Source organism: Bos indicus x Bos taurus, chromosome 13 (assembly GCF_003369695.1).
Source record: "Bos indicus x Bos taurus breed Angus x Brahman F1 hybrid chromosome 13, Bos_hybrid_MaternalHap_v2.0, whole genome shotgun sequence".
Classification (NCBI taxonomy): domain Eukaryota; kingdom Metazoa; phylum Chordata; class Mammalia; order Artiodactyla; family Bovidae; genus Bos; species Bos indicus x Bos taurus.
In genome coordinates, this window is record NC_040088.1 from 83,082,239 (window position 1) to 83,108,198 (window position 25,960).

At 37.7% G+C, this 25,960-nt stretch overlaps 1 pseudogene; it reads left to right on the forward strand.

Annotated features, from left to right (window-relative positions):
* Positions 1-24,811: 24,811 nt before the first annotated feature.
* LOC113902691 lies at positions 24,812-25,727 on the forward strand (annotated as a pseudogene).
* Positions 25,728-25,960: the final 233 nt, after the last annotated feature.

Here is a 25,960-nt window from a genome sequence, read left to right on the forward strand (position 1 = left end):
GAGACCTGGGTTAAATTCCTGGGTCAGGAAGATCCCCTGGAGAAGGCAATGGTTACCCACTCTAGGATTCTTGCCTGGAGGATTCTGTGAACAGAGGAGCCTGGTGGGCTACAGCCCATGGGGTTGCAAAGAGTTGGACATGACTGAGAGACTGATACTTTCACTTCACTTTCACTTTTACACATCAGTGGTAAAGAACCTGTCTTCCAAATAAGGAGACTTAAAAGATGCAGGTTTGATCCTGGATTAGGAGCATCTCCTGGGGGAGGACATGGCAACCCACCCCAGTATTCTTGCCTGGAGAATCCCATGCACAGAGGAGCCTGGTGGGCTACAGTCCATAGGGTCGCAAAGAGTCAGACACAATAGAAATAATACTACTACTAATAATAGAGAATGAATATTATGTATAATGAAATATATATTCTCACTGTATTTGTAATGAAGAATCTGAATTCAAATTGATTAAAAATTGTTCCCAAAGTCACATAGCTGGTTAAAAGTACATTTGGTAGTCATACAGACTTTCTAGCTTCAGCATCTTAGGTGGTATACACTTAAGATAAGTTATCCTGGACATTTGGCCTTTTACATAAAATTGCTACTTCTTCTCTTGAGTACTTAAGATGCATATCTAATTAGTTTTGACACTGTTGCTCTGTCCCCTCATTTGGCCATCTTCCTGTTATTATCACATTCACACACACCATGCACATACACACGTGAAAATAATCATTCCTCCTTGCCATGTTTTTGACATCAAAATCACAAAAATTAAATTGTTTAGGCAGTGGAACACAATTATAAATTTAGTTCAAGTAAAATGTAAAAATAAATTATTTGAATTGTATGTTACTTTGATATCATTAAATAATCAAAACTATGGTGGTGGTGATTTAGTTGTTAAGTTGTGTCTAACTCTTGTAACACCATGGATTGTAACTTGCTAGCTCCTCTGTCCATGGAATTTCCCAGGCAAGAATACTGGAGTGGGTTGCCATTTCTTTCTTCAGGGGATCTTTCCAACAGAGTGAATGAACCCGCATCTCCTGCCATGTGGGAAGATTCTTTACTGACTGAGCCACCAGTGAAGCCCAATCAGAATTATAAAGATAATCTTATTCATTTACTTTATCCCTGTCATTGAAATTCTATTAGAACAGACTGGATAACTTGGATACCAGTGCATAGCTGGAGTCTTAACTATACAGTTAAAATTTTAAACATGATTTTGAAATATTCAGCACATTATTTTATTATGTTACTCTAAATTAAATATCCAGAAATGGTGATTAAGTACTTACTATGTGTCAAGTGCGGTAGTACTTTTTACAATTACTGTAGCATTAGAGAAGTATTTTGGCCAGAGTCAGATTCTAATGTGCTAGTTGCTGCTGCTGCTGCTGCTAAGTCGCTTCAGTCGTGTCCGACTCTGTGTGACCCCAGAGACGGAAGACCACCAGGCTCCCCTGTCCCTGGGATTCTCCAGGCAAGAACACTGGAGTGGGTTGCCCTTTCCTTCTCCAGTGCATGAAAGTGAAAAGTGAAAATGAAGTCGCTCAGTCGTGTCCGACTCTTAGCGACCCCATGGACTGCAGCCTGCCAGGCTCCTCCGTCCATGAGATTTTCCAGGCAAGAGTACTGGAGTGGGGTGCCACTGCCTTCTCCGAATATGCTAGTTACTAGTTGCCTGTTGTCAAATTACCTCTTTTGTGCCTCTGTGGAAATAGCACTAGGACTCTTACCACAGTTAGCTCTTTGTTGTGATGGTTTTCAATTACTGTTATCATGCTTGCCATCATTAAAATTTGAATTATTAAATACAAAAATGAGAAAAAGTTGACCCTAATGTCACTGAGTTCATAATCTATTGCCTCTATACCACAGTTAGCTCTTTGTTATGATGGTTTTCAATTACTGTTATCATGCTTGCCATCATTAAAATTTGAATTATTAAATACAAAAATGAGAAAAAGTTGACCCTAATGTCACTGAGTTCATAATCTATTGCAAAGATAAGAGACTACCAATACTTAACACACTCACACAAAGCCCATATCAAAACAAACAAGCAAAAACCTCAGACTGTCTATGAAAGGTAAATCAAATGATCTGGTAAAATTACATACTGAGATTGGAATGTGTTGGTTTGGGGTATGGATTTATTGCTGAAAAAATAATATAATCAGGATAAACTTTGTGGAAATGTAGATGTTTAAGTTTGGTCTAATTACATTTAAAAATTTTGAATATAGTTCTTTAACATCCTATTGAAAAACCCAAACAAAGTTTTTGACAACATAAAATTATAGCAAATGCCTTAGGTTTTATTCCCTGTGTAGAAAGTCAAAAACTAATTTTAAAATTTTTTGGTCACTTATCATAAAACCTACATTTGATATTTAACATCATGGATTTGAAGCAATCTAAAAGCTGGAATCAAGATTGCCAGGAGAAATATCAATAACCTCAGATATGCAGATGACACCACCCTTATGGCAGAAAGTGAAGAGGAACTAAAAAGCCTCTTGATGAAAGTGAAAGAGGAGAGTGAAAAATTTGGCTTAAAGCTCAACATTCAGAAAACAAAGATCATGGCATCCAGTCCCATCACGTCATGGGAAATAGATGGGGAAACAGTGGAAACAGTGTCAGACTTTATTTTTCTGGGCTCCAAAATCACTACAGATGGTGACTGCAGCCATGAAATTAAAAGACGCTTACTCCTTGGAAGGAAAGTTATGTCCAACCTAGATAACATATTCAAAAGCAGAGACATTACTTTGCCAACAAAGGTCCGTCTAGTCAAGGCTATGGTTTTTCCTGTGGTCATGTATGGATGTGAGAGTTGGACTGTGAAGAAGGCTGAGCACCAAATAATTGATGCTTTTGAATTGTGGTGTTGGAGAAGACTCTTGAGAGTCCCCTGGACTGCAAGGAGATCAAACCAGTCCATTCTGAAGGAGATCAGCCGTCGGATTTCTTTGGAAGGAATGATGCTAAAGCTGAAACTCCAGTACTTTGGCCACCTCATGTGAAGAGTTGACTCATTGGAAAAGACTCTGGTGCTGGGAGGGATTGGGGGCAGGAGGAGAAGGGGACGACAGAGGATGGGATGGCTGGATGGCATCACTGACTCGATGGACGTGAGTCTGAGTGAACTCTGGGAGTTGGTGATGGACAGGGAGGCCTGGCGTGCTGCGATTCTTGGGGTCGCAAAGAGTCGGACATGACTGAGCGACTGAACTGAACTGAAAAGAACATATTTTTTAAAGCATACTTGAAAAGCCAGAGCAGAAGCAGATTAAAATCACCAGGGTTTATTTTTATCTACCTTATTGAAGAATTACTATAGGGACTGCCACTGGGACTACACCTGGGTTCCTGCAGCTCACTGCAGATTTACCAGGAGCTCCCAAAGCCGGTGCATGTAGGGAGCTGGACTTGCTGATGTAAGGGAAAAAGACAAGAGAGAAAGGTCTATATGTGTTTGACATTTTTTTCTGCAGTTTTGTGACATAATTCTCATTCCTATTCTGAGTATACATAAAATAGATGTTAAAATATTTATTTTAAATATAATTTGTACAAAACATGAGATTTTTCATTGCTTTTATCCCTTAAGAGATTTATTATTATTCAGATTTAGGAGATATGCATGTGTGTGTGTGTGTGTGTGTGTGTATTTATAGGTTGTCATGAGTTCAAGAAGTCAAAGGTATTACCTCATATTGATTGGAATTGGTGATACGAAATATGTGAGTTCTCTTTTGTTTCCTTTTTATATATTTTCTTTCTTCCTTGTTTCTTTATACTTGCATGCATAACTTTATGTAGTCATCTCTTTAAATTGCTATAGCATCACCTATCCTTATCTACTTTTTAGACCAAGGAAATTATTTTCCCAGAAATGTGTATTTTAAAAAATATATCTGCTTGGTAACTATGTCTTTTATAGCTTTGACAGCCTTTTAAGCTTATAAGTTGTGACATGTGGCAATCTGTGATTTTAATAGGTCACATAAGAACTTGAATTCTGTTTTAACAGAAATGGACAAGAGAAATGTTTTCTTGAAATTCTGATGTCAAACTTGGGATGGTTAGATGCTAGGACAGGAGGCTAAGAGAATTCTGGAATGTTTTACAATATACTTTTGATAGAAAAGCAATGAGAAAAAAAGTTGAAAGAATGTTAAATCATTAAACAAGACAAGAAATAAGCAAAATAAAGATGATAAAAATGATGAAAATTAATTTATAAATGATTTAGTAATTCACTTGACTTTTGAAAGGAATAATTTTTGAAGCTGGAAAAAACAGCTTGGAAACTACAGTTCTTCATTTTCTTAAGAGGAAAGAGATACTCATCAAATGTGAGGATTTTTTTTTTTTTCTTTCTAAATCATGTAATCAGGGAGTGGCAGATCAGGAGTAGAACCTACATTTTCTGTATTCCTGTGTCATAAGTCTGTAATACTTTGCAATAATGCCTGGTATTTAGAATGAATAGTGATAGTATAAGAAGAAATTTCAGTGACCACAGCCAGATAAATTCATATTATGTAACCAATAGCTATTTCTTAAAAAAAAAAAAGTAGATTAGGCATATATATATATGTATATTAATTTTTGTGTATATTTTCAAATTGAAAAAAACAACTGCTGAAAACTAGAAAACAAGTAAAATATGTGGATGAAATAGTTATTCTCTTGAAGGGTTCATTTCAATTATTTCTAATTGTAAAAGAGATTATCTTTTTTTTCTAATTTTATTTTATTTTTAAACTTTACATAATTGTATTAGTTTTGCCAAATATCAAAATGAATCCGCCACAGGTATACATGTGTTCCCCATCCCGAACCCTCCTCCCTCCTCCCTCCCCATACCATCCTTCTGGGCCGTCCCAGTGCACCAGCCCCAAGCATCCAGCATCGTGCATCGAACCTGGACTGGCAACTCGTTTCCTACATGATATTTTACATGTTTCATTGCCATTCTCCCAAATCTTCCCACCCTCTCCCTCTCCCACAGAGTCCATAAGACTGTTCTATACATCAGTGTCTCTTTTGCTGTCTCGTACACTGGGTTATTGTTACCATCTTTCTAAATTCCATATATATGCGTTAGTATACTGTATTTATGTTTTTCCTTCTGGCTTACTTCACTCTGTATAATAGGCTCCAGTTTCATCCACCTCATTAGAACTGATTCAAATGTATTCTTTTTAATGGCTGAGTAATACTCCATTGTGTATATGTACCACAGCTTTCTTATCCATTCATCTGCTGATGGGCATCTAGGTTGCTTCCATGTCTTGGCTATTATAAACAGTGCTGCGATGAACATTGGGGTACACGTGTCTCTTTCCCTTCTGGTTTCCTCAGTGTGTATGCCCAGCAGTGGGGTTGCTGGATCATAAGGCAGTTCTATTTCCAGTTTTTTAAGGAATCTCCACACTGTTCTCCATAGTGGCTGTACTAGTTTGCATTCCCACCAACAGTGTAAGAGGGTTCCCTTTTCTCCACACCCTCTCCAGCATTTATTATTTGTAGACTTTTGGATCGCAGCCATTCTGACTGGTGTGAAATGGTACCTCATAGTGGTTTTGATTTGCATTCCTCTGATAATGAGTGATGTTGAGCATCTTTTCATGTGTTTGTTAGCCATCTGTATGTCTTCTTTGGAGAAATGTCTATTTAGTTCTTTGGCCCATGGAGGCAAGAATATACAATGGATTAAAGACAATATCTTTAACAAGTGGTGCTGGGAAATCTGGTCAACCACTTGTAAAAGAATGAAACTGGACCACTTTCTAACACCATACACAAAAATAAACTCAAAATGGATTAAAGATCTAAATGTAAGACCAGAAACTATAAAACTCCTAGAGGAGAACATAGGCAAAACACTCTCTGACATACATCACAACAGGATCCTCTATGACCCACCTCCCAGAATATTGGAAATAAAAGCAAAAATAAACAAATGGGACCTAATTAACCTTAAAAGCTTCTGCACATCAAAGGAAACTATTAGCAAGGTGAAAAGACAGCCTTCAGAATGGGAGAAAATAATAGCAAATGAAGCAACCGACAAACAACTAGTCTCAAAAATATACAAGCAACTCCTACAGCTCAACTCCAGAAAAATAAACGACCCAATCAAAAAATGGGCCAAAGAGATTATCTTTTATACGGTACTGGAGGTCTCCATAAATAAAGTTTTACCCTTTGTTTCTGTTCTTCCACTTGTAAAGTAGGTAATCTTTATATCCTGGTAGTTAATTTAGAATTTTCAATAGTGATTAGTTGTCAAAATACTTTATGACTTTTATAGAAATCTGTACTCAGTAGCATGTTAAACTCATTGAAAAAAAATATTCCTGGAGCTCCCCTTGTCTTATAAATGGTGAAGCATTTATAGAATATTAGTCCTTTTTAAATTAATAATGAAAGAGTTACTATTTAGCTAATTATTGCAATGTGTTAGATGCCCATATCTATACCTAAATGCTTCATATGGATCTTTTAACTGGATGTTCACAAGAATCCTATGTAATAGGTACTATTATCATCACTGTTTTCAGATGAAAAAAATGCAAGGCTCAGAGAATACGTAACTCGCCTAAGATTATTTAAGTTAAGTAGTGGGCCACATACTGGAACCCATTTAGTTTAACTCAAGCACTCTCCTTAACCATTGATAAGCTGTCTTTTGGGGGATATTATTGCCAATTTTATTTTAGGAATTGAAGATTACTCAGTTCTCTTTTCTAAGAAACACTTTCTTTGAGACTGAAGAAACCAAAATTATCCTGAATATCAGGGGTTTAGTTTTTTTCTTTTTTTCCTTTTTACTCCTTTTTTGAAGATTGTAGTAAGACAGAATAAGCCTTGGTTCTTAATCATCTCTGTCAGAGATGTTCTCCATGTAGATTTTTTAAATGAATATGTAACAGAGCTGGTGCTTTCAGTTAATTAGAAAGAGTTTATATGATGATCTCTCTAGTGAGTCCCTTGCATATCAAATACCTTTTATGTAGCACACCCTAATAATTTAGCATCCTCTGTTGCAAATTCACTATTTCCTGCTATTAAAGCTGTAATAAGAGTCAGTGTTTGTTCAACAAAACAAGGAGGAATGAAAAGAGAGCAAATTTAAAATTTGATCCTTCAATAATAACAGCTATTAGATTTAACAAATGATCTTAGAACTTAATTAAATCTTATCAGAACTACAAATGTATAACTAGAATTTTTAATATTGCTACAAAACCCATGCCATGTAATAGGAGAAGCAGATATTAGTATAAATGTAGATGTATATATAGATGTGTTTCCCCTTTCCATATCTCAGATATCTCTTTGTTGAGAAGAGTTGGGGGGGGGTGAAATGCATCAGTTTGTTCTGATTACATATTTAATTACAGCTGATGGCATCAATGTCTACATTCGTTGCATTCATTAAGAAAATGATGTAACCAATGAGAAATAGGTTATATGTGTTTATTGAATTCTAGCAAAGGATTGGGTTTATATTTTATTTTAATCTCATTCATTATGTATTGTATACTTCTTAAACCATATTATAAAATAAAAGATTTTAAATGAATTTTAATTATGGAAGCCATACTGACATTACACCTTCTTTAGTAAAGAAATCAAACTGCTGTTTACCACCTAAATGCCCTCTGGCCATCTCTCTCTTTGTTGCTGACAAGTAAATCTTTCCTCCACACTTTTCCATGTTAATTTATAAGTACAGAAGTTCTGATAACAGCTAATATTCAGTGGATATGATTTTTGTTTTTTTAACATATAGATATTATACTTTGATAATCCCTGTGTACTTTATTATGTTCTTATTCAAAATATATCTTAGTGCTTTATATCACGGTAGATGTGCCACATGGGTTCAACATTAAAATTTCTTTCAACTTTACACAATTGTACCAGTTTTGCCAAACATCAAAATGAATCCGCCACAGGTATACATGTGTTCCCCATCCTGAACCCTCCTCCCTCCTCCCTCCCCATACCATCCCTCTGGGTCGTTCCAGTGCACTAGCCCCAAGCATCCAGTATCAAAATAAATAAATAAATAAATAAAAACAAGACTTCCAAAAAATTTTTTTTTCTTTCAAGTTTTTCTAATAAAAACATAACACATCTTATTTCTAGTCTATTTTCAAATATTTAGGTCATTTCTACTATTATTATTATTTTGAGTGGAGACAAGTCTGCAATGAATGTCTTTGTGTAGTTTCAGGGGGAAGTTGCTCTGAATTGCACATCGAAATTTTATATGCACAAACTTTTTATTTTTATGAAGTTGATGAATGGAGATAGCATCTCATTGTTTATTCTACATTACTCTGATTTTAAGGAGATTTTGTATTTTCATACACATCTGATTGACTATTAGTAGCTTCCTTTTTATGCATTGCCTAGTGAAATGCATTGTTATTTTAGAAAACTGGGCTATATATCTTGAAATTATTGACTTATAGGATTTATATTTATCTAATTTTGTTACTTTTTTGTTTCTAATTTATTTTTTTTTAATTGGAAGATATTTTCTTTACAATATTGTGTTGGTTTTTGCCACATGTCACCATGAATCAGCCATAGATACAGGGGTCATTTTGCCATTTTTAAAAATATTTTGTCCATCTGGGATTTTATCATGCAGAAAATTCAAATATACTATATGATTCTTTATGAATCTGCTTTATTACTTTGCTTTATAAATTTCCTATACTATGATAGAAACTCCTTCTAATTATTTTTCAAACACTTTTTCTAATTTTGCTTGATACATTTATACCTTTTAATTATCTGGAATATAATCTTTTTATGTGCCCTATGAGGTGTTTTTTTCCTCCAGAGAGTAATTCAAAGTCCTCACACCCAGTTACTGAAAAGTCCATTATTTTACATCAGCTTGAAATTTCAATAAAGCATAGACTACATTTCAACATTTATATGTTTACTTACTGCCTATGTTCAAGTGAAGCAATTTGTCTTTAGCAATTACTCTTTAATTGCCATAGTTTTATAATATGCTTCAATTCTGAAAGGTATGTCTTTCCTTTGTGTACTTTCTTTTAAAAAGTTAGGTTAACTATGTTGGTTATTAACTGAAGTTTGAAATCAAATTCTCAAATTCATGAAAAATTGTCAGAACTTTTGTTTTAATTGCTGAATGTATTGATTAATTTAGAAAAAAAATAACATTCCTTTAATGTCAGATGGAGTAAAGTGCAGTATTCAGTTGCTCTTATAACATTTCAGAAACACATGTATCAATGCATAAGCTTTATCTTTTTATAAAATGGAGCTTTGAGTGTAACAGTTTTGTGATACATTTTATAGCAGGTTGCATATAGGAAGAGATGTAGTGTTATATTTTGCACCAAAGAGAAATTTCATTTTAATTAAAATTTTCTATGACTTGGTCCTGTGAGCATGTAATGAGCCTGGTTTAAAAGAGTTTCAACTCAAAGAGGCACAAGATGATGGAAGACATTGAGTGAAAAAGAATCTTTGAATGCAGTCTGCCCCTCCTTTCATGATGCTGTCATAAAAGGAACTGCTAGAAAGTGGGACTAAGGGACAAAAATGATGAAATTTTCTATGTTAGGCGGAAAGTTAACTAGAAATAGGTTGATTACTGGAAGGCAAAATGTACTGCTCAGCTGCTCAGTCGTGTTTGACTCTTAGGGACTCCACTGAGTGTAGCCCCCCAAGCTCCTCTGTGTGTGAAATTTTCTAGGCAAGAAAACTGGAGCAAGTTGCCATTTCCTACTCCAGGGGCTTCCTGACCCAGGGATCAAACCTGTATCCCTCACATCTCCTGCATTGGCAGAATTCTTTATCACTGTGCCACCGAGGAAGCCAAATGTACCAGAAACCCATACAGTGAGGCAAACTTTCCCCAAATATGTGTTCTTTGCTCTTTCTTGCCCTCCATTTTGAAAATGTTCATGAGAAAGTTTCTTAAGACACTTTCTGAAATTGTCACCCAGATGTTCCATATTTAAAATTATGACCTCATTGAAATCTAATGATGTTATTAAACTGTCAGAATTTAGCATACATTAGTTACTGAGGAGGACTAAGAATTATAATGATCCTCCTGCCCTTGATGAACAAATAGCCTCCATGCTATTTCATATGTACCAGAGACTGAAAAATCATTCTTAAGGTAGAATACTGAAATTCCATTTAAAATTTGACCCTCCTCCCAATGTTTCATCTTTTTATTTGTTCTGCCCTTCATAGTAGATGTGAAACTAAGGAATTTACCATAATTGCATAAGTTAATTTTTCTTGAAATATAATTGCCTTACAATGTTGTCTTAGTTTCTGCTGTACAATGAAGTGAAAAAGCTCAATGTATACATATATTTCCTCTCTCTTGAGTCTCCCTTCCACCGACCCATCCTACTTATTTAGGTCATCACAGAGCACCAAGCTGAGTTTCCTGTATTTTATAGGACATTCCCACTAGTTAGCTAGCTATTTTACACATCAGATCAGACCAGATCAGTCGCTCAGTCATGTTTGACTCTTTGAGACCCCATGAATCGCAGCATGCCAGGCCTCCCTGTCCATCACCAACTCCCAGACTTCACTGACTCACATCCATCAAATAAGTGATGCCATCCAGCCATCTCATCCCCTGTCGTCCCCTTCTCCTTCTGCCCCCAATCCCTCCCAGCATCAGAATCTTTTCCAATGAGTCAACTCTTCACATGAGGTGGCCAAAGTACTGGAGTTTCAGCTTTAGCATCATTCCTTCCAAAGAAATCCCAGGGCCGATCTCCTTCAGAATGGACTGGTTGGGTCTCCTGGCAGTCCAAGGGACTCTCAAGAGTCTTCTTCAACACCACAGTTTAAAAGCATCAATTCTTCGGTGCTCAGCCTTCTTCACAGTCCAACTCTCACATCCATACATGACCACAGGAAAAACCATAGCCTTGACTAGACGAACTTTTGTTGGCAAAGTAATGTCTCTGTTTTTGAATATGCTATCTAGGTTGATCATAACTTTCCTTCCAAGGAGTCAGCGTCTTTTAATTTCATGGCTGCAGTCACCATCTGCAGTGATCTTGGAGCCCAGAAAAATAAAGTCTGACACTGTTTCCACTGTTTCCCCATCTATTTCCCATGAAGTGATGGGACCAGATGCCATGATCTTCGTTTTCTGAATGTGGAGCCTTAAGTCAACTTTTTCACTCTCCTCTTTCACTTTCATCAAGAGGCTTTTGAGTTCCTCTTCACTTTTTGCCATAAGGGTGGTGTCATCTGCATATCTGAGGTGATTGATATTTTTCCCGGCAATCTTGATTCCAGCTTGTGTTTCTTCCAGTCCAGCGTTTCTCATGATGTACTCTGCAAATAAGTTAAATAAACAGGGTGACAATATACAGCTTTGACGTACTCCTTTTCCTATTTGGAACCAGTCTATTGTTCTATGTCCAGTTCTAACTGTTGCTTCCTGACCTGCATACAGGTTTCTCAAGAGGCAGGTCAGGTGGTCTGGTATTCCCATCTCTTTCAGAATTTTCCACAGTTTATTGTGATCCACACAGTCAAAGGCTTTGGCATAGTCAATAAAGCAGAAATAGATTTTACACATGGTGGTGCATATATGTCAATCCTAGTCCCCCAATGTGTTTCACCTTCACCTTCCTCCACTGTGTCCACATGTCTATTCTCTATGTCTATGTCTCGATGTCTGCCTTGGAAATACATTCATCTGTACCATTTTTCTAGATTCCTCATATATAATTATTAATATGCAATATTTCCTTTTCTCTTTTCTGTCATTTCATTCTGTTTGACAGACCCTAGGTCTATCCACATCTCTACAAATGACCCTATTCTGTCATTTTTATGGCTGAGTAATATTCCATTGTGTATATGTACCACATCTTCTTTATCCACTCACCCATCATTGGGCATTTAGGCTGTTTCCATGCCCTGGCTATTGTAAATAATGCTGCAATAAATACTGGGGTACATGTGTCTTTTTGAATTCTGGTTCTCCGAGGGTGTATGCCCAGGTGTGGGCTTGTTGGTTCAAATTGTAGTTCTATGGTTAGTTTCTTTAAGGAATATTGATACTGTTCTCTATAGTGGCTGTACCAACTTACATTTCCTCTAACCATGTAAGAAGGTATCCTTTTCTCCATACTCCCTCCAGCATTTATTGTTTGTAAATTTTTTTGATAATGGCCATTCTGACTGTTGTGAGGTGAAACTGCATTGTAGTTTTGATTTTCATTTCCCTAATAATTAGTGATATTGAACATCTTTTCATGTGTCTCTTGACCATCTGTATGTTTCCTTTAGAGAGATGTCTCTTTAGGTTTTCTCTCCATTTTCTGATGGTTGTTTGCATTTTGATATTGAGCTCCATGAGCTGTTTGTATATTTTTGAGATTAATCCTTTGTCTGTTGCTCCATTTGCAAATGCTTTCTCCCATTCTGAATGTTATCTTCCCATCTTGCTTATGGTTTCCTTTGCTGTACAAATGCTTTTGAGTTTAATTAGGACCTATTTGCTTTTTTTTTTCTTTAAGCTAAGAAGTGGGTCAAAAATCTTGCTTATGTGAAGAAGTATTTCTCCTATGTGTTCTTCTAACAATTGTATAGTGTTCAGTCTTACATATAGGTGTTTAGTCCATTTTGATTTTATTTTTGTGTATGATATAGTAGGCCAGCTTTCCCAACACCATTACTGAAGAGACTGTCTTTTCTTATTGTATATTCATGCCTCGTTTGTCATACATTATGTGCTCATAGGTATGTGGACTTTTTTTCTGAGCTTCTATCATGTATCATTTGTCTATATTTTTATTTTTGTGCCAGTAAAATTCTGTCTTGATTACTCTAGCTTTGCAGTATAGTTTGAAGTCACAGAGTCTGATACCTCAGCTCTGTATTTCTTTCACAAGATATTCAGGGTCTTTTTTGTTTCCATCAGTTCAGTTCAGTTCAGTTGCTCAGTCGCGTCTGACTCTTTGAAACCCCATGGACTGTATTTCCATACAAATTGTAAAAAGTTTTGTTCTAATTCTATGAAGAATGCTATTGGTAATTTGATAGGGATTGCAGTGAATCTACAGATTGATTTGAATAATATATTCATTTTCACAATATTTATTCTTCCAATCCAAGAACATAGTATATTTCTCCATCTGTTTGTATCATCTTTGGTTTCTTTCATTTCAGTGTTTTATAGTTTTCTGAGTATAGGTCTTTTGCTTCATTAGGTGGGTTTATTCCTAGGCATTTTATTCTTTATGTTGCAGTGGTAAATGGGGTTGTCTCATTAATTTTTCTTTCTGCTCTTTAATTGTTAGTGAATAGGAATGCAGGGGATTTCTGTGCATTAGTTTTTTATCTTTCAACTTTACCAAATTTGTTGATTAGCTCCAGTAGTTTTCTGGTGACATCTTTAGGATTTTCTATGTGTAATATTATGTCATCTGCAAACAGATAGTTTTACTTCTTCTTCTCCAATTTATATTCTTTTCTTTATCTCCCCAGATTGCCATGGCCAGAACTTCACAAACTATGTTGAATAATAGTGGTGAGAGTGGACATCCTTGTCTTGTTCATTATTTTAGGGGAATGCTTTCACCACTGAGAGTGGTATTTGCTCTATATTTGTCATAGATGGTCTTTATTATCTTGAGGTAGGTTCCTTCTATGCCCACTTTCTGAAGAGTTTTTATCATAAGTATGTGTTGAATGTTGTCAAAAATTCTTTCTATTTCTATTGAGATGATTCAGTCAGTTCAGTCACTCAGTTGTGTCTGACTCTTTGTGACCCCATGAATTGCAGCACACCAGGCTTCCCTGTCCATCACCAACTCCTGGAGCTTACTCAAATTCATGTCCACTGAGTTGGTGATGCCATCCAACAATCTCATCCTTTGTCATCCCCTTCTCCTCCTGCCTTCAATCTTTCCCAGCATGAGGGTCTTTTCAAATGAGTCAGCTCTTAGCATCAGGTGGCCAAAGTATTGGAGCTTCAACTTCAGCATCAGTCCTTCAAATGAATATTCAGGACTGATTTCCTTTAGGATTGACTGGTTGGATCTCCTTGTAGTCCAAGGGAGTCTCAACAGTCTTCTCCAACACCACAGTTCAAAAGCATCTGTTCTTCAGTGCTCAGCTTTCTTTATGGTCCAACTCTCACATCCATACATGACTACTGGAAAAACCGTAGCTTTGATTAGATGGACCTTTGTAAGCAGGATAGTGTCTCTCCTTTCAAATATGCTAAGTTTTTATTCTTTAATTTGTTAATATGGGGTATCACCTGGCTAGAGAAGTTCCTTTAGCTTTTGTTGTAAAGCTAGTTTGGTGTTGCAGAATTTTCTTAGCTTTTGCTTGTCAGTAAAGCTTTTGATTTCTCTGTCAAATCTAAGATCCTTGCTGGGCAAAGTAATGTTGGTTGTAGAATTTTCTCTTTCATCACTTCAAATAGATCCTATCATTCCCTTCTGGCCTGCAGAGTGTCTGATGAAAAATCAGCTGATAGCCTTATGGGGGTTTCTTGTACACTGTTTTTTGCTTTTCCCTTTCAGTTTTAATATTTTCTCTTTGCATTTGCTTTTTACTACTTTGATTAATATTGTTTTGGTGTGTTTCTCCTACAGTTTATCCTGTGTGGGAGGAACTGTCAGAGCTTCCTAGACTTGAGTGGCCATTTCCTTTCCCACATTAAAGAAGTTTTCAAGTATAATCTTTTCAAATATCTTCTCAGGCTCTTTCTTTTTTCCTTCTTCTTCTTGAGGCTCCTAAAATTTGAATATTTGTGTATTTAGTGTTGTCTCAGAGTTCTCTGAGATTGCTTTCAATTTTTTTTCATTTTGTGTTTGTCTGCTCCTCAGTAGTCATTTCCACCATTCTATCTTCCAGTTACTCATTTTTTAAGCTCCAGTGATTCTGCTATTGATTCCTTCTAATCTACTTTCCATCTCAGTTTTTGTGCCATTCATCTCCACATGTTTTCCTTAGTCTTTCTATGTTTTTATTGAACATTTCTTGTATTTTCTCAATCTTTGTTTGCATTCTATTTTTTATGATTTCAGATCATCTTTACTGTCATTACTCTAAATTCTTTTCTCATGTAGTTTAAAAAATATAAGAATATATTTTCTCAGGAGGAGCTAAGATGGTGGAGGAATGGGACGGGGAGACCAGTTTCTCCCCCACAAATTCATCAAAAGAACATTTAAAGGCTGAGTGAATTCCACAAAACAACTTCTGAATGCCGGCAGAGGACATCAGGCACCCAGAAAAGCAGCCCATTGTCTTCGAAAGGAGGGTGGAAAAAATATAAAAGACAAAAAAGAGACAAAAGAGGGAGGGATAGAGCTCTGTCCTGGGAAGGGAGTCTTAAAAAGAGAGAAGTTTCCAAACACCAGGAAACACTCTCAATGCTGAGTCTGTGGAGAGCCTTGGAAGCACAGAGGGCAACATAACAGGGAGGAAAAATAAATAAATAATTAAACCCCACAGATTACGATCCCAACAGTAACTCCCCCAGTGGAGAAGCAGTGCAGATGCCTGCGCCCGCCACTAGCAAGCAGGGGCTGGGCAGGTAGGCACGGGCTGCATTGCTTAGAGTAGGATCTGGCCTGAATGCCCCAAGTGCTGTCTGAGCGAACTAACTCGGGCTAGCAAACCAGACAGTGGGATAACTGCCATGTGAAAAGCCAGCCCTAACCTAAGACACCACCAGGCCCACACATAGAACAAAGGACTGACCAGAGATAGCCAGCTGCAGACCATCCCCCTCCAGTGACAGGCAGCCAGAGCTGGAAGGGGGCAATCGCAGCCCCAGAGAGACATTATCTACAAAACTGTAAGCAGGCTTCTTTGCTAACTAAGACTTCTTGGGGTTCTGGACAGTCAACATTTGCCTGAGAAGGTGTGCTGGTTGTACACCCAGAAAACCGAGTGGCAGGGACGGGGGAGGCGATAAGTTGCAGCGACCGTGCTCGCCAAACACCTCATCACCTGAGCTGCTTGGACCTGGGAAGGGCACAAAACGCAGGCCCAACCGAGTCTGCACCTCTGAGGACTACCCAAGTCCCTGAACCTGAGCGGCTTAGACCTGGGAGGTGTATGCAGCTCAGGGCCAGCCTTGGATGGTTCCCAGCAGAGCAACCTAGAGCCTGAGCTGTGTGGGCAGGGAGGACACATGCGCCATGAGCGAGGGCAGGCCCAGTGTGGCTGAGACACCGTGAGCACACGCAAGTGTTATTTGTTTGCAGCATCCCTCCCTCCCTCCCCACACGCGACTGAACAAGTGAGCCTAAAAAAAAAAAAGTGTCCACCACTGCCCCCTTTTTGTCAGGGCGGAAATCAGACACTGAAGAGACCAGCAAACAGAAGAAGCTAAAACAGAGGGAACCACCTTGGAAGCGACAGTTGCAATAGATTAAAACCCTGTCATTAGTACTGACTACATAGGAAGGGGCCAATAGATCTTGAAAAATATAAGCCGGACCAAGGAACTAGCCAAAAATGAACTGACCCCACAATACCCACAACACCAGATAAAGTCCTAGATATATTTTTACTATTTTTATGATCATTCTTTTTTTAAAAAATTGTAAGTCCTCTATTACTCCTTTAATTTTCACTTTTATAACCTACTATTACTTTGCAAAAAAAGACCCTATTTTTTAAAAGCAAACTTCATATATATATTTTTTATAATTTTTGTGACTGTTTTTTTTTTTTTCTCTCTTTTTTTCTTTTTTTCTTCTTCTTTATTTAACATTGTATTTTTCAAATTCCAAACTCTACTCTAGATTTTTAATTTTTGCTTCTTGGTATTTGTTATCAATTTTGTACCTTTAAGAACCCAATCTTCAGTACCCATTTTTACTTGGGAGCGAGATTACTGGCTTGACTGATCTCTCCTGCTTTGGACTCTCCTTTATCTCCACCAGGTCGCCTGTGTCTCCTCCCTAACCCCTCCCTGCTCTACCAAATTCTGTGAATTTCTCTGTGTTCCAGACGGTGGAGAACACTTAGGGAACTGATTACTGGCTGGATCTGTCTCCCTCCTTTTCATTCCCCCCTTTTATCCTCCTGGCCACCTCTGTCTCCTTCCTCCCTCTTCTCTTCTCTGTATAACTCCGTGAACATCTCTGAGCAGTCCAGTTGTGGAGTGCACATAAGGAAGTGATTACTGGCTAGCCTGCTGTCTCCTCTATTGATTCCACCTCATCTCATTCAGGTCACCTCTAACACCCTCCTCCTTCTTCTCTTCTCCATGTAACGCTGTGAACCTCTCTGGGTGTCCCTCACTGTGGAAAAACTTTTCATCTTTAACCTAGATGTTTTATCAATGGTGCTGTATAGAAGGAGAAGTTTTGAGACTACTGCAAAAATAAGACTGAAAACCGGAAGCAGGAGGCTTAAATCCAAACCCAGACTCCAATGAACTCTTGACTCCAGGGAACATTAATTGACAGGAGCTCATCAAACTCATCCATACTTACACTGAAACCAAGCACCACACAAAGGCCAACAAGTTCCAGAGCAAGACATACCACACAAATTCTCCAGCAACACAGGAACACAGCCCTGAGCTCCAATATACAGGCTGCCCAAAGTTACTACAAAACCATAGACATCTCATAACTCATTACTGGACACTCCATTGCACTCCAGAGAGAAGAAATCCAGCTCCACCCACCAGAACACTGACACAAGCTTCCCTAACCAAGAAACCTTGACAAGCCACCTGTACAAACCCATCCACAGTGAGGAAACTCCACTGCCAGAATACAGAAAGGCCACCCCAAACTCAGCAATATAAACAAGATGAAGAAACAGAGGAATAACCAGCAGATAAAGGAACAGGATAAATGCCCACCAAACCAAAAAAAAAAAAAAAGAAAGAAAGAAAGAAAGAAAAGATAGGGAATCTACCTGATAAAGAATTCCAAATAATGATAGTGAAATTGATCCAAAATCTTGAAATCAAAATGGAATCACAGATAAATAGCCTGGAGACAAGGATTGAGAAGATGCAAGAAAAGTTTAACAAGGACCTAGAAGAAATAAAAAAGAGTCAATATATAATGAATAATGCAATAAATGAAATCAAAAACACTCTGGAGGCAACAAATAGTAGAATAACAGAGGCAGAAGATAGGATTAGTGAAGTAGAAGATAGAATGGTAGAAACAAATGAATCAGAGAGGATAAAAGAAAAACAAATTAAAAGAAATGAGGACAATGTCAGAGACCTCCAGGACAATATTAAACGCCCCAACATTCGAATCATAGGAGTCCCAGAAGAAGAAGACAAAAAGAAAGACCATGAGAAAATACTCGAGGTGATAATAGTTGAAAACTTCCCTAAAATGGGGAAGGAAATAATCACCCAGTCCAAGAAACCCAGAGAGTCCCCAACAGGATAAACCCAAGGCAAAACACCCCAAGACACATATTAATCAAATTAACAAAGGTCAAACACAAAGAACAAATATTAAAAGCAGCAAGGGAAAAAAAACAAATAACACACAAGGGAATTCCCATAAGGATAACAGCTGACCTTTCAATAGAAACTCTCCAAGCCAGGAGGGAATGGCGAGACATACTTAAAGTGATGAAAGAAAATAACCTAGAGCCCAGATTACTGTACCCAGCAAGGTTCTCATTCAAATGTGAAGGAGAAATCAAAAGCTTTACAGACAAGTAAAAGCTGAGAGAATTCAGCACCACCAAACCAGCTCTCCAACAAATACTAAAGGATATTCTCTAGACAGGAAACACAAAAACGGTGTATAAACTCGAACCCAAAACACTAAAGTAAATGGCAAAGGGATCATACTTATAAATAATTACCTTAAACGTCAATGGGTTGAATGCCCCAACCAAAAGACAAAGACTGGCTGAATGGATACAAAAGCAAGACCCCTATATATGTTGTCTATAAGAGACCCACCTCAAAACAGGGGACACATACAGATTAAAAGTGAAATGCTGGAAAAGATTTTCTATTCAAATACAGACCAAAAGAAAGCAGGAGTACCAATACTCATATCAGATAAAATAGACTTTAAAACAAAGGCTGACAAAAGAAGTGACAAAGAAGGTACTATGTAATGATCAAAGGATCAATCCAAGAAGAAGATATAACAATTATAAATATATATGCACCCAACATAGGAACACTGCAATATGTAAGACAAATGCTAACAAGTCTGAAAGGAGAAATTAACAATAACACAATAATAGTGGGAGAATTTAATATCTCACTCACCCCTATGGATAGATCAACTAAACAGAAAATTAACAAGGAAACACAAACTTTAAATGATACAATAGACTGGTCAGACCTAATTGATATCTATAGAACACTTCACCCCAAAACAATGAATTTCACATTTTTCTCAAGTGCACATGGAACCTTCTCCAGGATAGATCACATCCTGGGCCATAAATCTAGCCTTGGTAAATTCAAAAACATTGAAATCATTCCAAGCATCTTTTCTGACCACAATGCAGTAAGATTACATCTCAATTACAAGAGAAAAACTATTAAAAATTCCAACATATGGAGGCTGAACAACACGCTGCTGAATAACCAACAAATCACAGAAGAAATCAAAAAAGAAATCAAAATTTGCATAGAAATGAATGAAAATGAAAACACAACAACCCAAAACCTGTGGGACACTGTAAAAGCAGTCCTAAGGGGAAAGTTCATAGCAATACAGACATACCTCAAGAAACAAGAAAAAAGTCCAATAAATAACCTAACTCTACACCTAAAGCACCTAGAAAAGGAAGAAATGAAGAACCCTAGGGTTAGTAGAAGGGAAGAAATCTTAAAAATTAGGGCAGAAATAAATGCAAAAGAAACAAAAGAGACCATAGCAAAAATCAACAAAGCCAAAAGCTGGTTCTTTGAAAGGATAAATAAAATTGACAAACCGTTAGCCAGACTCATCAAGAATCAAAGGGAGAAAAATCAAATCAATAAAATTAGAAATGAAAATGGAGAGATCACAACAGACAACACAGAAATACAAAGGATCATGAGACTACTATGAGCAATTATATGCCAATAAAAAGGACAACGTGGAAGAAATGGACAAATTCTTAGAAAAGTACAACTTTCCAAAACTGGACCAGGAAGAAATAGAAAATCTTAACAGACCCATCACAAGCACGGAAATTGAGACTCTAATCAAAAATCTTCCAGCAAACAAAAGCCCAGGTCCAGACGGCTTCATAGCTGAATTCTATCAAAAATTTAGAGAAGAGCTAACACCTATCCTACTCAAACTCTTCCAGAAATTTGCAGAGTAAGGTAGACTTCCAAACTCATTCTATGAGGGCACTATCACCCTAATACCAAAACCTGACAAAGATCCACAAAAAAAGAAAACTACAGGCCAATATCACTGATGAACATAGATGCAAAAATCCTTAACAAAATTCTAGCAATCAGAATCCAACAACACATTAAAAAGATCATACACCATGACCAAGTGGGCTTTATCCCAGGGATGCAAGGATTCTTCAATATCCGCAAATCAATCAATGTAATACACCACATTAACAAATTGAAAAATAAAAACCATATGATTATCTCAATAAATGCCGAGAAAGCCTTTGACAAAATTCAATGTCCATTTATGATAAAAAACTCTCCAGAAAGCAGGAATAGAAGGAACATACCTCAACATAATAAAAGCTATATATGACAAACCCACAGCAAACATTATCCTCAATGGTGAAAAATTGAAAGCATTTCCTCTAAAGTCAGGAACAAGACAAGGGTGCCCACTTTCACCATTACTATTCAACATAGTTTTGGAAGTTTTGGCCACAGCAATCAGAGCAGAAAAAGAAATAAAAGGAATCCAAATTGGAAAAGAAGAAGTAAAACTCTCACTGTTTGCAGATGACATGATCCTCTACATAGAAAACCCTAAAGACTACACAAGAAAATTACTAGAACTAATCAATGAATATAGTAAAGTTGCAGGATATAAAATCAACACACAGAAATCCCTTGCATTCCTTTACACTAATAATGAGAAATAGATAAATTAAGGAAACAATTCCATTCACCATTGCAATGAAAAGAATAAAATACTTAGGAATATATCAACCTAAAGAAACTAAAGACCTATATATATAAAAGTATAAAACACTGGTGAAAGAAATCAAAGAGGACACTAATAGATGGAGAAATATACCATGTTTATGGATTGGAAGAATCAATATGGTGAAAATGAGTATACTACCCAAATCAATTTATAGATTCAATGCAATCCCTATCAAGCTACCAATGGTATTCTTCATACAACTAGAACAAATAATTTCACAATTTGTGAGGAAATACAAAAACCTTGAATAGCCAACGCAATCTTGAGAAAGAAGAATGGAACTGGAGGAATCAACCTGCCTGACTTCAGGCTGTACTACATAGCCACAGTCATCAAGACAGTTTGGTACTGGCACAAAGACAGAAATATTGATCAATGGAACAAAATAGAAAGCCCAGAGATAAATCCATGCACCTATGGACACCTTATCTTTGACAAAGGAGGCAAGAATATACAATGAATTAAAGACAATCTCTTTAACAAGTGGTACTGGGAAAATTGGCCAACCACTTGTAAAAGAATGAAACTATAACACTTTATAATACCATACACACAAATAATCTCAAAATGGATTAAAGATCTAAACATAAGACCAGAAACTATAAAACTCCTAGAGGAGAACAGGCAAAACACTTTCCGACATACATCACAGCAGGATCCTCCATGACCCACCTCCCAGAATATTGGAAATAAAAGCAAAAATAAACAAATGGGACCTAATTAACCTTAAAAGCTTCTGCACATCAAAGGAAACTATTAGCAAGGTGAAAAGACAGCCTTCAGAATGGGAGAAAATAATAGCAAATGAAGCAACCGACAAACAACTAGTCTCAAAAATATACAAGCAACTCCTACAGCTCAACTCCAGAAAAATAAATGACCCAATCAAAAAATGGGCCAAAGAACTAAATAGACATTTCTCCAAAGAAGACATACAGATGGCTAACAAACACATGAAAAGATGCTCAACATCACTCATTATCAGAGAAATGCAAATCAAGACCAGTATGAGGTACCATTTCACACCAGTCAGAATGGCTGCGATCCAAAAGTCTACAAATAATAAATGCTGGAGAGGGTGTGGAGAAAAGGGAACCCTCTTACACTGTTGGTGGGAATGCAAACTAGTACAGCCACTATGGAGAACAGTGTGGAGATTCCTTAAAAAACTGGAAATAGAACTGCCTTATGATTCAGCAATCCCACTGCTGGGCATACACACTGAGGAAACCAGAAGGGAAAGAGACACGTGTACCCCAATGTTCATCGCAGCACTGTTTATAATAGCCAGGACATGGAAGCAACCTAGATGTCCATCAGCAGATGAATGGATAAGAAAGCTGTGGTACATATACACAATGGAGTATTACTCAGCCATTAAAAAGAATACATTTGACTCAGTTCTAATGAGGTGGATGAAACTGGAACCTATTATACAGAGTGAAGTAAGCCAGAAGGAAAAACAGAAATACAGTATACTAACGCATATATATGGAATATAGAAAGATGGTAACAATAACCCAGTGTACGAGACAGCAAAAGAGACACTGATGTATAGAACAGTCTTATGGACTCTGTGGGAGAGGGAGAGGGTGGGAAGATTTGGGAGAGTGACATTGAAACATGTAGAATATCATGTAAGAAACGAGTTGCCAGTCCAGGTTCGATGCGCGATACTGGATGTTTGGGGCTGGTGCACTGGGACGACCCAGAGGGATGGTGTGGGGAGGGAGGAGGGAGGAGGGTTCAGGATGGGGAACACATGTATGCCTGTGGCGGATTCATTTTGATATTTGGCAAAACTAATACAATTATGTATAGTTTAAAAATAAAATAAAATTAAAAAGAAAAAAAAAAAGCAAAAATAAACAAATGGGACCTAATTAAACTTAAAATCTTCTGCACAACAAAGGAAACTATAAGCAAGACAAAAAGACAGCCTTCAGAATGGGATAAAATAATAGCAAATGAAGCAACTGACAAACAACTAATCTCAAAAATATACAAGCAACTCCTACAGCTCAATTCCAGAAAAATAAATGACCCAATCAAAACATGGGCCAAAGAACTAAATAGACATTTCTCCAAAGAAGACATACAGATGGCTAACAAACACATGAAAAGATGCTCAATGTCACTCATTATCAGAGAAATGCAAATCAAAATCACTATGAGGTACCATTTCATGCCAGTCAGAATGGCTGCGATCCAAAAGTCTACAAGCAATAAATGCTGGAGAGGGTGTGGAGAAAAGGGAACCCTCTTGCACTGTTTGTGGGAATGCAAACTAGTACAGCCACTATGGAGAACAGTGTGGAGATTCCTTAAAAAACTGGAAATAGAACTGCCTTATGATCCAACAATCCCACTGCTGAGCATACACACCGAGGAAACCAGAATTGAAAGAGACACGTGTACCCCAATGTTCATCGCAGCACTGTTTATAATAGCCAAGACATGGAAGCAACCTAGATGTCCATCAGCAGATGAATGCATAAGAAAGCTGTGGTACATATACACTATAGATATTTACTCAGCCATTAAAAAGAATACATTTGAATCAGTTCTAATGAGGTGAATGAAACTGGAGCCTATTATACAGAGTGAAGTAAGCCAGAAAGAAAAACACCAATACAGTATACTAACACATATATATGGAATTTAGAAAGGCTCTCTTTGTAGTAGAGCCTTATTGGTAATAATAACCCTGTATACGAGGCAGCAAAAGAGACACTGATGTATAGAACAGTTTTTAACTCAGTGGGAGAGGGAGAAGGTGGGATAATTTGGGAGAATGGCTTTGAAACATGTATAATATCATGTATGAAACAAGTCGCCAGTCCAGGTTCAATGCACGATACTGGCTGCTTGGGGCTGGTACACTGGGACGACCCAGAGGGATGGTACGGGGAGGGAGGAGGGAGGAGGGTTCAGGATAGGGAACACATATATACCTGTTGCTGATTCATGTTGATATATGGCAAAACCAATACAGTATTGTAAAGTTAAAAAATAAAATCAAATTAAAAAAGAATATATTTTCTCTTCATATATTTGGTTTTGTAGGTTTTTACCTTGCTCCTTTGCATGCAGCATGTTTTTTGTTGCCTCTTTTTTTTTTTTTTTTTCTTTTTTTTTTCTGGATGGGACTGTGTTCCTGTCTTACTGATTATTTGGCCCAAGTTTTCCAGCACTGGGGTTTGCAGAGAGTTTGGTAGAGCCAGGTCTTGGTGTTGAAATGTGGACCTCTGGGACACCTCACAGGAGTTAATATTCTCCGGTCATTCAGAGGTTCCTTCCATCTGCTTGGGCGTTGACATCCCACCACTGTCAGCTAGGTTCCCTAAGGTGGGGAGATGCAGACTCCGCATTCTCCTTGGCTCCACCTCAATAAGTCGACTATTTTTTGCTATTATTGTCACTGTATGTCTTCTCTAATAAACTTTGTGTGTGGGTGAGATGTGTGTATTTTGTATACTGTGGTACCCTTAGCAGCAGTTATAATGTTTGTATCATTTGGAAGCATCAATATATATTTATTGACTAGATGAGTGACTTTTGAAACACATAAATAATATGAAAAAGTTGCATGTTTCAGGTATACTAACTTGCCCCTCTAAATGATCAAACCCACAGAAGCAATGGGACATGAAAATGTCACAGAATTTATCCTCCTGGAGCTTTTTACTGATGAGAATGTGAAAGTTGCCTGCTTTGTGATGTTTTTACTTTGCTATATTGCGATTCTCTCAGGGAATCTGCTGATTCTTCTCACCATCAGGGGCAGCCACCTCAGTGAACAGCCCATGTACTTTTTCCTCAGCTATTTGTCTTTGATGGATGTCTGCTTCACCTCCACAGTGGCACCCAAATTGATCACTGCAAGCAAGCCCAGCAGAAGACCATCTCCTACAACAGCTGCATGGCCCAGATGTTTTATGCCCACTTCTTTGGAGCCACTGAGATCTTCATCTTGGTGGCCATGGCCTATGACTGCTATGCTGCCATCTGCAGACCTCTTCACTGCATGGTCATCATGAACAGACAGGTGTGCTATGTCCTTGTAATGGCTTCTGCTATGGGAGCCTTTAGCCATTCAATCATGCAAGTATTAATTATTATTGGACTTCCTTTCTGTGGCCCCAATCAAATAGACCACTATTTCTGTGATATATTCCCTTTGCCTGCATGGACACTAGACTGTGGGTGATTGCAATCATTACTACCACAGGGTTGTTGTCCATTTTGACCTCTTTTACCTTGGTGATTTCTTACATCATCATCCTGTCCATCCTGAGGACTCCCTCATCCCAGGGCCGCCACAAAGCCCTCTCCACCTGTGGTTCACACATCACTGTAGTCTTCATGTTCTTCTTGCCCCTCATCTTCACCTATGTCCCCACGGCTAATTCTGTCAGGAATGACAAGGTTTTTGCCCTGTTTTACACCATGATTGCCCCCCTGTTCAACCCTCTCATCTACATCCAGAGAAACACAGACATGGAGAATGCCATGAAGAAAGTGTGGGGCCGAGATAAACTGTCTGCAGGAAAATGAAGCCTCTGGCTGTCCTGCTGTTTGTCAGATCTAGTTTTATCCACACGATTGGTAATGTTGACAAGTACAACATTGTGACGAGTACAATCGTGTGCTGTTGTTCAAAGCTGCAACCCTGAAGAGTGAAGCCCCCCTCAACCACTCTCCCTCTGTCACTTGACTGAGACTGCCTACAAGAGGAGTGGATCACATGCCCTTCGAGTCCTTTCCAGATCTGACATTCTGGAACATTC